Source organism: Peromyscus leucopus, chromosome 2 (assembly GCF_004664715.2).
Source record: "Peromyscus leucopus breed LL Stock chromosome 2, UCI_PerLeu_2.1, whole genome shotgun sequence".
Taxonomy (NCBI): domain Eukaryota; kingdom Metazoa; phylum Chordata; class Mammalia; order Rodentia; family Cricetidae; genus Peromyscus; species Peromyscus leucopus.
The window spans coordinates 6,263,592-6,279,752 of NC_051064.1; the positions used below are offsets into that span (position 1 = coordinate 6,263,592).

Below are 16,161 nucleotides of genomic sequence, written 5' to 3' on the forward strand. Positions count from 1 at the left end.
GGTGGGACTGGCAGGAAGAGAGCATAAATGGAAGGAAAATAAATAAGTAATGAATGGGAAGAGAGAAAAAAGAGCAAGAGAACAAGGGTAGGAGGATGCTAAGGGTCATCCACTCTGCCACCCAGCAAGAGTGAAAGTAAGATATACAGAGCAAGAGAAAGAAAAGGCCCAGGGGCAAACGGTAGATAGGATAATTGAAGTTAAGAAAAGCTGGCAAAATACAAGCTAAGGCTGGGCATTTGTAATTAAGAATAAGCCTCCGTGTGTGATTTATTTGGGAGCTGGGTGGTAGGTCTTCCAAAAGAACAAAAAACAACCAACACCACCACACAAACAAACATGCATACACACACACACACATACACATCACTTAATAAGAAAAAAAATTTAAAGAAGTCATTAAAAAATTCCTCACCATAGAGGGCTGTCTTGTGTACTGCACAATACAGAAAGCATACAACTTGTAAATGGTGATTCTCTGAACACAGACATTGGAGTATTATGAAAAGAAAAGGTGAGAAATTCAATTCTCTTTATTCTCCATGTAACTGTGGAGATGTAAAAGGATTATTCCAGTCCAAGGCTGCCAGTTTTCAGGATATGTGGAGCTGTGAAAATACATACAAAAGGTTCTAAATGCCAAATGCCCCATGGCTGTGACAGTTTGAAAGAAGCATGCTCATGCCAGCACTGGACTGTTTATTATGAATTGCATCTAAGAGAACAATTTTGAAAATGCTATTGAATATTTATTAAAAGGAAAGATCTATAATAATTCAGGTTTTGACATGCTACTATTAGCTAATAACTCACTGCTGGAAAGGTTATGAACTGTGGAGGGAGAAACTATTAAATTTAAGAGTAAAGTAATTTAAGAGTAAGGTTAATACATTGTGCATCACTGTTTCTTTCTTCAATGACTGCAGTGCTTAGCGGCTCTGTTCCTATTATCTCAGAGCACAGCCCCAAATGCTGTTATTCATATTGATCTGTTTTAACAAGACTCTATAAGCATTTTAGTTCCAATTATACTTTGTAAATACTTTGTAAAGTCTTTTACTTTGTTGGTGTGTGTGTGTGTGTGTGTGTGTTGTGTTGTTTTGTTTTATGACAAGGTCTCATTATATGGCACTGGATGTCCTGGAACTCACTATGTAGAGCAGGATGGCCTTGAACTTGCATGGATCCTCCATCATCTGTCTCCAGAGTGCTAGGATTACAGGTGTGTGCCAACACACCCAGCCGACATTGAACATGATACAAAGCTAATGTTTAAACTCAAGATGTACATTTTGGCCAACATGACCAATATAGTAAAGTCAAAGAATATTAACACTATACAAATATGTACAATTATTTATAAGAATTCATGACACTACTCTGCTTAAATACACCTGTATTCATCACTTAGCAAAACAAAGAAGTATGCTTTTAACACTGATGCCAAGGACTCAGTCACTATAGGGACACCATTCTGTTTTTCAACTAATTCTGTATTTCTTGTTACTTCCTTAGACATAAAAGAAAAAGCTATTGTAGGCAGTTTATGTGTTAATTCCTAACACTCAAATAGGCTTAAAATATTTGCATTCCCTCCTGTGAGCCTCTTGGTAAGCACATATAGATTTAAGACTCTGAAATTGGAAGCATGGATTTCTTAAATCCGCTAAGAGACAGACCATTCACATTATGCCAAAACACTGTACTCAAACTCAACTGTGCACATAATTATAGTATTCAAATTAGATCACTAATTTAGACATGTTCTATCATGTCAAGTATAACGAATATAAAAATGTATGACTGAAAAATGAAATCCAACAAGAATAAGAAAAAAAGGGGGAAAATGTAGCTACTCTTTTTTTAGGAAATGAAAATTCATAGCCCATGCTATAATACACTGATAGAAATATTAGTAAGAAATCCAGCTTAACTGTTCATGTTGGTAAGTGAGTAAAAAATACAGTAGCGTCAGGGCACCTGGACAGAAATCTAACTCTATGCTCTGGATTACAATATTTGCATTTGGATGAAATTGGAACACATGAGGCATGAAATGGACAAATTAATCTTCATTTGAATATCTTAACGTATTACTATAAAATGCAATAAAATCATATTTAAAATACCACAATACTTTCTATTGTTATTTAAATTTTCATGTGCCTGTACTGTAATTTCTCAGTGCAATAGATTAAGGCTAAGACATTACTTTGTAGAAAAGTAATCACCAGAACTAAGATGGTTGCCTAACACTTTATCAACATTTTAGAATTTACGAATGTCTCATTATTTTTCTTTTTAAATTGGCACCACCAACACAACAGCAATCCGATGACTGTCAGAGGAACATCAGTCCTTTGCGATTTAACTTTTCCTACTGAAGCTAAAATGTAAAATTGGCACTATGAAGCTTGAAATTGAGATTTGGGGATAGCATTGGCAACAGCATTTTCTACTTGCCAGGAATTGCTTTCATCTGGAAATTGCCACTTAGCCGACTCCTCTGGTACATTTTGTGTGTGTGAAATAAGAAATGCAACATCATAAATTTTCCCAATGGTTGTGAGAGTCCATGTCCATTTCATGACTCCAACATTACTGTACACGTGTAGCTATCTATGACTTAATAACAAAATTAAGGAAATTAAAATGTTAGACTATTCGGAGCCAAAATACAAGTTGTGAAACTGGCATCTTTAGATTTATACTGCATTGTCTTGTAGCACTTAGGGGAAAGAGACAAAGCCAGTGTAAGACTTCAGCCTTACACAGGTAACACAATAACTGCTTCAGCGGGAAAAGTAAGTTATGTTGGTTCCTATGACCAGAGCACTCAAGGAAACCAACGACTTAAACGTAACTTGGCTGGATTTTGTCCGATACACTTGTACACACAGAAAGAACGTTTCTCACACACAGTAGGCACTGTAATTATTAAGAAATAAACTTACAGTATAACACAAGAGCAAACTTAACTATAGTAACCTCTTAACTATAGTAATCTTTATAGTTTAAATTAGTAGGTCTCTGTGCTTTATAGACATATGCTTTTTAAAAGTCAGCACCAATAATAGATAAATTAAAAAAAATGCCTGTTTTCTAAAAGTGAACCCATACTCTCTCCAGGTTAATTAGACATATTTGTATAAGTAACCTTTGGTCCATCAAACAGAGCATTTAGCCAACAACAGTCCCTATCGTTGATGCTTTAAGCAGATTAACTTGAAAACAGATCTTAAGTATCCCATCCCTGCTCCAAGTTGTCCTTCAGTAACAAATGGCAGAGAAATGCGGCAGAATCATTAGAACTTGGAATTTGAAGTCAGAACACCTCACTTTGGGTCTAACAAGCTCTACCATTTAGCAGCTGGGTCTCCCCCTCAGTCCTTAGGACTCTCTCAAGTTTTCAGTTTCTATAACGTAGTGTAGTGGTTTGAATGTAAAATGCTCCTTCTGTAGGCTCACACATTTGAATACCCGGTGCCCAGCTGGGGGCGCTATTTAGAAGGTGTGGAACCTTGCTGGAGGCGGAGCCTTGCTGGAGGCGGAAGCGTGTCACTGGGGGAGGGCCTTGTGGTTTTATAGCTTAGCTCCATTTCCTGCCCTCCTTGGGCTTTTTGACTGCAGATGGATGCAACATGAGCAGCCACCTCCTGCCACCATGGCGTCGCTACCGAAACAGAGTGCACCACTTCTTAAACTGCAAGGAAAAAAATCTTCTTACATTGTTGTTTGGCCACAACATTAAGAAAAGTTACTGCAGCCAGGCGGTGGTGGCACATGCCTTTAGTCCCAGCACTCAGGAGGCAGAGGCAGGCAGATCTCTGTGAGTTCTAGGCCAGCCTGGTCTACAGAGCGAGTTCCAGGCCAGCCTGGTCTACAGAGCGAGTTCCAGGACAACCAGAGCTACACAGAGAAACCCTATCTCAAAAAGAAAAAAAAGAAAAAAAAAAAAAAAAGAAAAGAAAAGTGACTGTGACAGGGAGAGGGTAAAAACCAAAGGACAAAGCATTTGAGGACAGATATGTGTGATAGCAATGAAAACACGGTAACTATTTTCATGGTTAATAAATACTCCACGTTGTCTACAACATAATGAAGTCCATTTTCATAAAACAAGTGAAAATCATGCACTTTTGTATACAGAATACTTCAGGTGATCCAATGGGGCTGACACACTACTAAACTATGAAAGGACTGGGACAGAGGTGTCAGCTTTCTAGGGACACCATGCCGTGATCAACGCCGGATTGTTTATCCCTCCCTTTCCAGTGCACTCCTTCACGGATACACAAGGAGATGTGCTTTCCGGAAGAACCAAGCACGCTCTGCACTGAGGAAGCTTTTCTTCCTTTTCTTTCTTCCACTCTGCTCTGTGTTCCTCTGTCCACCAAGGGGGAAATTAGTGGAGAAACATGCCGAAAACGAGAGAACGTGAGAAGTGCACTCCATAAGCAGAAGGCGATCCAGGATCCGGCTGCCAGTGAGTTTACACCACTCCTGGACATCCCCACCTACCAGCCGGTCTTCACATGGACCGAGAGGAACCGAAAGCCACCAGAGAAGAGTCCCCATCTCCCGTGCAGACACCAGGAAAGGAAGGGCACACTGCCCTCTGTGGCATTTTCCTGTTTCTCTTCTGCGTCTCCAGGCTCCCATTCAACCAAGCGCCTCATCCGGCTCTGCCTCTGGCTTCTGTCCCTCTTTGGTCAGAAATTTTTCTCACTCACACTTCCCATCCCATCTCCTTCTGTGTACCATCTTGGCCCCTTCTTTATTTTTTATCCCATGCATTCTCTCAGGCAGAGAGCAACTTCAACAACCATTTCAAATACTCAATTATCTATAACATAATGAGGCCTATTTTTATAAAAACAAGACAACTGAAAGTCTTATTATATGCAGGATACCTCACATAACTATAGATTATCTAGTCCTCATACAATGGACTAGATATATTAATAAAATGCAAATGGATTAAAAACCTTCCTTTGCGGCTGGGCAGTTGCCTTGAATTTCAAACCCGCAGTCTGCGTAGTCTGTCTAGGCTCCGATGTCCCTCTGCTGCCTCACACTGCACGAATCCACAGCTGAGCATCTTCCCCCGTGAAATGCTCCAGCCTCTGCATTCACCGCCATCACCAATGGTCCTTCTTTCTATCTCTTCAATGACCGGAGCTAAGCCATCTGGGGATCCTCTTTAAAGTCACTGTCCCCTCCTTGCTCCTCTGCCTCCTCCAGTGTCTATGTCCTTACCAGTCTAAATTCAGACGTTAGATCTGGCTTCCTTTTTCTGTCCCCTAGCTCATCTGTTTTGTTGATACAATACACCAGGTTGAGTGAGTATTCTAAAAGAACAGCCTAGGTCAGGCCTGGTAGTACTGGTTGGTCATCCCAGCTACTTGTGAGGTTGGGGCAGGAGGATTACGGGCTGTATTGTGAATTCAGGATTATGGGCTGTATTGTGAATGGAGCAACTTAGTGAGCCCTGTCTCAAAAAAAAAAAAAAAAAAAAGTGTTGGGGATATTGCTCAGTGACAGAGTGATTGCCTCATGTGTAGGAAGACCTGAATTCAACCCTCAGGGTGTCCAAAAACCAAGAACTTGACATGCTCAAATTCACCTGCAGGACCAAGTATGGCCAAGTCCCTTTACTAACTGGCTGCAACCGCTACTCTCCAGTTCCATACCCACATCTGCCACGTCAATTGTTCTCAACACACGGACTGAGCTGCTGTTCTATAATCCACTACCGGCTCAGTGACATCATCAGACTCACTCCAACCCCAAACCCTACTCCTTCAGACTCAGACCAAGTACTTCTTCCTGAATGAAAGCCATATGCTTACTCTCTTTTTTGAACTCCTCTATTTTTCATTTATTTTCATTAAGTTAGTTCTTTGACAATTTTATGGAGCAGGATATCCCTGTGCCTGACATCTCATCTCCTGAAATATATATCTGATAAATGTCCAAATGAGTATGCATCACTCTTATAAAGTTGATGCAAATGCAGCCAAGCTGCTGGTGACTGGTTAAGCATGAATTAGAGGCTCACAGCTCTTTTCAGATGTGACATATAAAATAGTAAGGCCACTCTGGGTACAGTTCCCAAGTGCTGAATGCAGAGGTGTGGGGAAATGTGTATTGCCATGTTAGCAACTGCCCCTCTTTTAAACAGTAGGAAGCCATTCAGAGCCAGGAGTGGTGCCACATGCTTTTAATCCCAACACTTGGGCAGCAGAGGCAGGAGGATCTGAGTTCAAGACCAGCCTGGTCTACAGAGTGAGTTCCGGGACAGCCAGGGCTACACAGGGAACCCCTGTCTCCAAAAACCAAACAACAAACAAAAAGAAGTCACCGTGTTTTGGTCACTGTGCTTTGTGGCTTTATTGCCTCTGACTTACAATGTGGGTTGCTTCAGGATCACTTTCCCACGTTCAGTACTACTGGGGTGTTGAAGGAAGGGTCCACGGTGGAGGTAAAGGGCTGGAGTGCGCGAAGCAACCTTACCAATAATGGATGGAGTCATAAGTGGATGAGATCAGATGCATGAGGTGTCATCCCTCAGGGAACACATTCACAGAGAAGCTTATCTACAGTCCTGGGGCTGGCTAGGCAAGAGACAGGTGACTACTGTGCTGTGCAGTCACATCTTTCGGTACGCTGAGGAAGTCAGGTGAGGCTCATCACTTGCAGATAAGGGCCGACATGCTATGTTGGGTTGGGCCGACATGCTATGTTGGGTTGGGCCGCCTGGAGCCCTGTGAAACTGGAGAGGGTGGAGTAAAGCTGCCAGCACCTTTCAAGTCCACTCAGCAAAGTTCACAGGGGCTCACGCACTCTTTATCCGAATAAAGGCCATACATAGTTCAAATTTCCTGTCCCTGGCAAGTCTATATTTAGAAAAGGGTTTTAAAGTAAGTTTTTAATCACTTGCTGGTTTGAAAATCATTCAGTCTAATAGTCTAGCAGAGGGATAGAGACGCCATCAAATACTATGCCTGGTCCAGAGATACTAACTTTTAAATTCAGACTGAAAAGACGCTGGTTCCAATGTGAAATCAAGGAGGGGAAACAGGGCTGAGGATGTAGTGCCCTGGCAGAGGGCTTGCCTAGCACGTGCTGGGTTTGACTTCTAGGCAGTCAGTCAGTCAGTCAGTCTGTCCATGTGTCCCATTCTCCCACAACCACCATCCCCACCTCTGCAGAGGCATTTCTCAGGGAAGGGTTTTAGACTCTACCAGGATGGACTCAGAGTTTCTGCTGTCCATCTGGACTGGAGTCAGGAAGGCTACAGCACAGACATGGGAGACGGGATGCAGTGCTCTTATTCTGAGAGGACACACTTGAACCCTACTTATTAGACATGTGGGTACGTTCCCTTTAAAAACCATAGTTGGGATGCTGTTGTGGTACCCCAGGCATTTTTAGATTTAAATAAACTTTTTAAAAAAATCACTTGAGAAAAGTCTTCGGCCTTTCCACTTCTCCTTTCTCTAAGGACAATGATGTAAACATCTGACTCCAAACCCAGATGAAGCAAGTTTGCCTTGTCACCGGAAGCTTCCCTGCTTCTTATGAAGTAACACATGGCTTTCACGCTTTCTTTTTTGCAAAGTGAAATGTGGTTTTTGAGATCTATCATAAACTAAGCTCAAGCTCTTCCTCAACAAACGTACAGAGACAGACTTCTTATTCAGCCAATCCCAGCTGTGGGCAAGAAGGTTCTCCAAAGCATAAGAACATTTCTACTATATAATTCATCACAACGGCTCAAAACCCAGAGGCAGGAGGATATTCTGCAAGGAATACCAAAAAGTTCAGAGCTCCACTTTTTCTTACAGAACTCACCCATGTAATCTTGGACCCATGACCTTTCTAGGCCCATTTCTGCTTCTGGGAATGACTAAAATACAGGAACTACCCAGAGGGTTAGTGGAAGGGTTAAGGGAAAGACTGTACGTAATGTTGCCATCACAGCCAACACTGAGTAAGTGCTCCCAGCTGGCTCTTCACTCCAACTCTTAACAGAAAGGATGACCAGCGGGGATTAGAAAGCGGTCAGGTAAATCGTGCTCAGGGCTGTCTTCTTTCAAGCCCACCCCTTGGCCTGGAACTATGCAAAGACCTGGCCTTGAGGTGCAATCTCTGCCACACAGCAGATGAAGAGCTTGCCTGTAAACCAGAAATGTGCCTCACTCCCAAGACACCAGGATACGGGGCATGAGGTAAGATCAGGATCAACTCCCAGCTCCTCAATACAAAGTGAAAAGCCAAAGGAGCAATGGAGTTGCAGCCGAGTCTCAAGTCACTTAGATCCATATTAAAATTGTTTTGCGCATTTTGCACACGGGCCTTCTCTCACCAGGTCCAAGCTTGTTTAACTTCAGAAACTGATTGGGAGAATGAAGGGTGGTACGGCTGCGTGCTGTACACGGGCCTTCTGACAGCACAAGAAAACTGGGTGTCAGGGGGAAGTTTGTAGATTTAAAAGTGGCAACAGAAAATCCACTAAAATCACACAGACAGGAAATAAAACAACCATATGCAAATTATTTTCAAAGACTTAGTTCAAGTTATAGACATGTTCCTGGGAGATACTTGACCAGAAAACCCAGAACAGGGAACGGTTGAGACAGCTAGTGACTGAGGAAAGGGTGTGTGGATCCTCTGAACCGGAGGGCTGAAACAGCAGCAGAAGGTAGCAGAGAGATGCCTCAGTTGGCAGCAAGACTCCTTTCCGGCACACTGCAGCTGTGGTACTGCGTCTCCAGGCACTCAGACGCTGCCTACTGGAACTCACTCTTGGGAAGCTTGACTTGAGACCAAGGAGGGATGGGGAGGAGGGGGGAAACCTGTGACTGTTAAACATCTGGCCTGAAGTACCTTTCAGTGGTAGCTATATTAGCTGGGAGGTGTCATTAAACATTAAACCACCTGGGGTAGTCTGCTGCCTGGGAGCTTTCTCTAGCCATTAGATTTTAGCATCTGGAAGATAAAGATCAAAGGCCAGAACATGATGATGGTAGGTGAACTTAAGAAAGCCACAGAAGTACCATGGCCACCCAATCACTGTAGAACTAGATAGAACTCAGGGAGGAAGCTCAACAGGCCACGGCCATTTCAAACCAAGATGGCACAGAGAGAGTCCTCACAACTTCTTCCCACGGATTTGAACCCAAGACAGAAGGAAGTGTGCCCATAGCTATGATGGAGAAATGATTCCCATTTCAGAACACTGAGTCCAGCCGAAGTACAAGGCCCACTGTCTGCCAGAGTGGAGTTCTCCCGCGGACACTAACCTAGGCTCAGAGACAATGCGGACTGATTATTGCGGCTTGTGGTAACTTACTTGACTCTGTATGGACCACAGCAACTACACAGGCAGGCAGGAGGCAGAATCGATTGATTGCATCAGCCTCCAGTATCAGAAGCATCAAGTTACAGCAAGTTTTCTTTTAACTCTATGAATATATAGACAGGGAAGAAAGAAATAACAGAATCTAAATCTAGTTCCAACGGAAGACAAAAACGCCGTTACCTCTCCCACACTAGCACTAAGGGGGCCTGCAACCACTGAGGATGATGCAGCAGTTTCCCCTCGTGGGGAACTGGGCTGTGGGTACTGTTAGCAGTTCGCGTACTTCAAACTTGAAACATAAACTTCCTAAGGACAAAGAGGATAATAACCCATCTCCTGTGCTTGTAAGTGGAGGCAGCAGGGTCAAAGGACACCGTTTCCGACAGGCATGCTTAAGATGCTCACTCTAATTTATTTGATCTCAGCCCCAGCTTCCTCCTCCCCAACACCGAGACAAAGCCAAGTCCCTCGAAGGCCTTCAGGGAGGTGCCGCTGGAGACAGTAAGTCCGATATTAGCAATGTGGCTAGTATGTTCACATCCTCTCTCCTATTACACTTGTGAACTGTTCTACAGACTTCCAGCAACAGCTGTTTAATGTCTACAGCTTATCCCAAGACAAATTTCCTCTCACAGCAATGAACATTTTTTCCCAAAGTCAGCCTAACGTACTCTACACGGGCTCAATTCCTTCACATGCAGGATTCCACTTAATCCTCACACAACCCAACGAGGGAGGTACAACTGTCACACCCACCAATTTTACAGATGGAGATACTGAGGCACAGAACTGTGGTAACTTGCCCAGATTCAACGCCAGCAACAGAGCCAGCAGCCTGGCCTCTTGACACAACAGGCCAAAATTTCTTCTAGAGGTCAGCCCCCAGTGCTCTTATAAACTCAGCATTGACTGGCTTTTTAACTTAGAAAACAGCACCCCCCTTTCCCCCCCCTTAGAATTCTTAAAATAAAAACTATGTTTAAATCAGGTGCCTGTAACTAGTTAGTCATTTGTTTTATTCACTGAAACACCTTAATATATACACACCTCCTTCTAAAGGTCATCTAAATAAAAAAAACTCACATCCCTGAGTTTTTATTTCAAATCCAAATCCATGTATGTGTTTTCTCTGTACGCATTTCTTTCTGTCTGTGGATACAACATATCACAGGGCAGCTGCAACGTGAGCTATTTGGTTCATATAAAGCCTTCTATGATCAGTGCTCTAAATATCTTTCTTTATAATATTCACTGCCTATCAGCCACACAGCAGGGCTGTATGGTATTTCAAAGAATTCCTTTTACAAATTTAATCAACTCAAGTATTAACATCAATGGCATTAATCCATTGCTCTGCTTTAAAAGAATCTCTAGGGGGCAGCTGAGAAAGAAAGGTTAAAGATTTCTACCCTTCAAAGTAGGCCACTGCAGCTACCTATAAATCATGCTCTTTGTTTATTAAGATAATTAAGCCCATCAGTGCACTTAACTTTCAGACTCAACAATTGTCTGGCATGAACAATCTCTACTTTTCCTAAGACAAAAGGGGATGTGTTCTAAAGGGGTCCTGTGCATGCTCTCTGTACAATGTATGGCATTTTAAAGAATGATTTATGTATCTAATTCCTTGAACTGCCTTGAAAAATACACCGAGTTCTTCCCCCGTGCTCCCCATTAGAAGAAGACACTCCAATTTAAAGACTGCCCTGTTTGTGACTGCAAACCGCTATATCATGTCAACATTTTCATTAAATACGGTTCAAGCTGGACTTGAAACAAATGGAGTTGGAGGCACAGCTGCAGCCCCTGCAGATGCAAAGTTACCCAGCCAGGAGGCTTACATAAGAGATGCAGGACAACTCAGCCATCATCTGAATCCTCTTTCTTTGATACTTGCCCACATTCTTAAAGCATATGAATTAAAGCGCACAGATCGTTTTTCTCATTTTCTCTGCCTTAGAGCACAAAACACTCAGTTGACATAGAAGTTGTTTTTCCCTAAAGGACTAGGCTCCAATTATGGGAGGTTGCCAACTTCTGCCTAGGGGAAGAGTGAAGTGGGATGCACAGAAAGCCTGCAGGCCTGAGTAGCAATGTCTCATCTCTGTGCCAGTCCTCAGGGGGATGTCAGCAGAGCCTCCTAGGATGGAGGTGGCGGATGCCCCTGACCCCACGCCGCGTAGAATCAAGGAGCTCAAAATGTACAATTAGCGGCGGGCCAAATGCCCTCGGAGCACCTGTCTCTCCTCGCACATTTCCAACTGGCGCATTCAGCAGAGGCAGGAGCCAGCCCTGGACTCCAGCCGTCAGTCCTCGAGTGCCATGCCCCCTCCTTTGCAGTACTCCCTCCTCCAGCTGCAGCCCGGCTAACAGGAGGTGCCACCTCGGCCTGGCACGACAGGAATAAAACAAACCTTCCCACGCTGCCTGCAACTTCAGAAACTACAGTCAACTTACTGGCTTGCAGGAGGCAGGGGTCTTCTGGGGCTTCGGCGCGCTAAGAAGCGCTGCAACTCCGCCACGCGCAGCCCGGCTGGCCCTCGGTGGTCGGTGGCAGCGGGCGCAGGATCCGCCTGGTCCTTGTCGCCTCGGCTCTACCGCGCCCGGGGCGGCGCACTCTCCCGGGCGCACCGGGCGGCCGCGGCGATCCGGACTGCGCCGGGGACCGGAGCAAGCGCCGCAGTGGCCGCCAGCCCTTGAGAGCTGCGCTCCGAGCTCCAGGCGCGTGTCTCCCGCTCCGAGGGAATGCGACGCCACGGAGTCCCCGCACGAGAGGCGCCGGCGCGCTGCAGAGCCGCCAGTCCGCCCCGGAGGAGCAGTCACAGCGCCCGCGCGCCGGGCAGGAACCGCAGTCCGCACTGGCCGCCGCGCCGCGGAGAATGACAGCGCCGAGGAGCGGCGCGCGGGACCCAGTGCGCATGTTCGCGACTGCTGCGGCACGTCACGGGGGCGGGGCTAACGGGCGGGGTAGGGCGGGGCGAGCAGGGTGGGGCGGGGTCCCGGACGCGAAGCTAATGTAGCCGCCTGCTGCAAGGCCAGGTGCTGGAGACTCGCAACTGGGTCTGATAACCTCAAGCTCTGTGGCTGAGTTTGCCTCCTGAGCCCATTGTCCCTTAAAAGGCAGTGTATCGAAATTGTCTTAAGGTCCCGGGACAGCCCACAAAGGCCAAGTTTAACTCGGGTGATTGCTTAACCCCCAAGGGCTTCCATTTAGGGACATCTTCTTTCACCTTGACCGCATGTACAGTGAGAACTTGAGAAGCTTGTAAGAGACCTTTGCCCAGGCCGCACCCCCAAAATAAGCACAGGAGACTCGAGGGGTTGGGCCCAGGTATGCAGGTTGTAAATAACCTTGCCCAAAGCTCCTCAAGCATCTAGTGCTACAGAATCTACTGATTGTTTGCTAATACAGAACTGCCCCATGCAGACTCAGTGGGTCTGACCGGAGGATGGGAGAATCCCCATTCCAATAGAGTCCAAGAAGACACCAGTGCGGCAAGCCTCCCCCGCCCGGCATCCTTGCCAAGTAGAGGGTGGAGATCCAGGAGCAGCTTCTTAAGTGTTGGTCTGCCCCAGAATCCGCGGGAAGAGCTTTTAACTCGAGAACAAATTCCCAAGGCGTATCCACGGTGGGTCTGGTTCAGCCACTAGGCACAGCGGGTGGAGGAGGGGCCCCTGGAATCTTGCCTGTTAACAATCTGTAGATAAATTGGGCAGGGAGTTTTTTGTTGGCTTCGAATTTTAGGTCATTACACCTGCAACCGCAACCTGGAATTGAGGATAGATATTATAGTAACACATAACCAGACCAGATGTGCAACTCAGGACTCCTAAACCAACCAGTCCTTTATCTAAGTAGCCCAATTTTTATGCACGTATTTAAGAGTTCTTTAACAGGAAAAATGGCACAAGTGATATTGAACATACACACATCCATTTTATTGGATACATATGTTTCGCTTTTAAAGAGAGTGTGAAGTTGGCTGGATAAAAAGGGCTCATTATGAGGGAAAGGGTGGGATTGGGAAGCAGTGATTGAGAAGGGAATGTTAATCTGTTGCAGAAGAGAGTGTGTAGGAGATTTTTGACTCAACCTTCAGCTTGGAAAGGTACTTTGGGGCTAAGAAGGCAGGATCTGGCTCCGCTTCCAGTCTCAGTGGAAGGCAGCTCACTGGTTCAAGAGCTTATAAAGCTGTGGGTTTCACTACCAAGCTGTGTTAGTTACTTTTCTTACTGCTTTAACAAAATGCTTAGCGACAGCAACTCAGGGAAGGAAGCCTTTCTTTTGAGTCATGGTTTGAGGGTCCAGTCTACGAAGGTGCAGAAGGCAGGGGTGTGAAGCAGCCGGTCACATTGCGTCTGCAGTCAGGATGAATTCTGAGGTGCTACGCCTCGTTATTCCAATATCCCAGTCCGTGGTATGGCACTGCCTACAGGGCTTCTTCCCCCCTCAGTTAAAGCTCCCTGGAAACACCTTTACAGGCACACCCAGAGGTTTGTCTCCTGAGAGACTCAAAATCCTGGAAAGCTGACAAGATTATCGCAATTACCTCATTGAATCCCACAATGATCTAAATTAGATTTGCAAAATTATTGTATCTATTTTACACACTTCAAAAATACATTCTGGAGGGCTTAGTTGGTGAAGTGCTTGCTGCACATACGTGAGGATCTGCCTAGAACTCACTTGAAAGCCAGATGTAGAAAGCACACATCTGTAATTTTAGATCTGGGGATGTGGGGATGGATGATCCCTGGGGCTTGGTGGCCAGGTAGTCTAATCGAATCGGTGGCCTCCAGGTTCAGTGAAGGATCCTGACTCAAAAATGAGGTGGAGAGCAATTGAGGAAGACACCCAGTATCAACCTCTGGACTCTACATGTGTGCTCATGCACACACATGAACGTGTATATGCACACGTATCACACACAACTAACAAAGTAGAGCTAAAGTATAAGCAACAAGAGGAAAAGGTCCACTCCAAACATTAGCTGACTGTTCCAGTGGAAGCATGCTTCACATGTCAGATGGGAAATGATTTGAATCTTAGAAAGGAAGTGCTTTCTGCATTTACTCTTCACATGTTTTAAAAGACTTTGCCAAAACAGAGTGTTTTAGTTAGAAAGGCTTTCCTTTTCTAAGGAGGAAGTGTGTCTTTTGTCTCCATCCAGTTTTGCAGCTTCATGTATTGGGGTTGCAAAATGTGGTTTCCAGAGCATTATAGTCCTGTGGTCACATAGCACAAGTTTTGCCATGGATTTAGAAGGGCAACACTCGTGCTTTCCAGGCACAAGAGTAATCACCATCCTCCTTTTACCCAGGAAGAGCGATTGAGAAGGAAGCACTAATCCTGGCAGGGGCCAGTCTCTAGTCTCAGTCTCTTTCTCCTGATCTTTTTACCAAATGACCCACTGGAGATAAGTTTTCACTTCCAAATTGTTCATATCGGGACCTGCAACCATCCAGAGTCCAATGTGATTCAAAGACAAGTCTTGTTGTAGTTAATAAGTAGACAGCACTCTCAGTCTGAAAAGTTTTGGAAGCAAGTGTTGTTGTGGAATAATCTTTTTGTTCACTGTGAATATGTGTTGCTCTCCCTGGTTTAATAAAGAGCTAAATGGCCGATAGCTAGGCAGGAAGAGGCTAGGCCCGACTTGTGGACAGGAAGAGAGCATGGAGATGAAGGGCAGAGTTGCCAGGAGATGCAGGGAGAAGCCAGGCAGACACTGAACGGGTCAGACACACAAAATGAGATAAAGGTAGTAAATCCATGAAGCAGAAAGTAAATGAACAGAAATGGGTTCACAGCTCCAGAGAGGCTAGCTAACAGAGAAAGACCCTAGGAGGGACACATGGATGACCCAGCGAAGAAGTGGATGAGATCTACACGAGCAGACTGGGTTTGGGGGCGTGTCAGAGGGCAAGGAGTGGGGAATGAGAACATAGGGAAATGGGAGGGTTGAGCTGGAACAGGGACACAGTGGGAGGGTAGGGAGAGAGATACCATGATAGATGAGGACTTCGTGGGAATAGGAAGAGGCAGGGTGCTGGGGAGGCTCCCAGGAACCCACAAGGATGACCCCACCTTGGACTGCTGGCAGTGGTCCAGAGGGTGCCTGGACTGGTCCACTCTGGTGACTGGTCTAGTGAGTACCCTAACCATCATCATAGAGCCTTTGTCCAGTGACTGATGGAGGCAGATGCAGAGATCCATGGTCAGGCACCAGGCTGAGCTCTGGGAATCTAATCAATGAGAGAGAGGAGGGATGCTGCAGGTGGGGAACATTGAGATCATGACAGGAAGAAGTGCGGAGATGACTGGCCACACTAGTGGAAGCCCATGAACTGTGGTCTGGTGGCCGTGGAGCCCCCATGGGACTGGACTAGGCTCTCTGGATACGGAAGATGGTTGTTTGGCTCGAACTGTTTGGGCAACACCCAGGCAGGGAGATCGGGATCCGTCCCTGGTGCATGGGCAGGCTTTTGGGGATCTAGAACCTGTGGTATGGCGCCTTGCGCAGCCTTGGTGCAGTGGGAAGGGGCTTGGACCTGCCTAGGCTCAGTGTGCCAGACTCTGCTGACTCCCCATGGGAGACCTTGATTTGGGGGATGTGGGGACATGGGGTGGCTTGGGAGGGAGGGCTGGGAGATGGGAGGAGTGAGGAGGTGGGATCTGTGGGTGGTATGTAGAGTGAGTAGAAAATTTCTTAATAAAGAAAAAAATAGAAATGGGTTCATTTTAGTTATAAGAGCTAGTTAAAAATAAGCCTAAGCTATCTGCTGAGCTTTTATAA

At 45.6% G+C, this 16,161-nt stretch overlaps 1 protein-coding gene across 2 annotated transcripts in view; it reads right to left on the minus strand.

The window, feature by feature from the left end:
• The window catches only part of Pag1 (phosphoprotein membrane anchor with glycosphingolipid microdomains 1), a 143,062-nt gene extending 130,808 nt beyond the window's left edge, over positions 1 to 12,254 (minus strand). For both annotated transcript variants that reach the window (XM_028887560.2, XM_028887561.2), the window contains exon 1: positions 11,825 to 12,254. The gene's annotated coding sequence lies outside the window, so the exon portion shown is untranslated. The remainder of the gene's footprint in view (positions 1 to 11,824) is intronic.
• Positions 12,255 to 16,161: the final 3,907 nt, after the last annotated feature.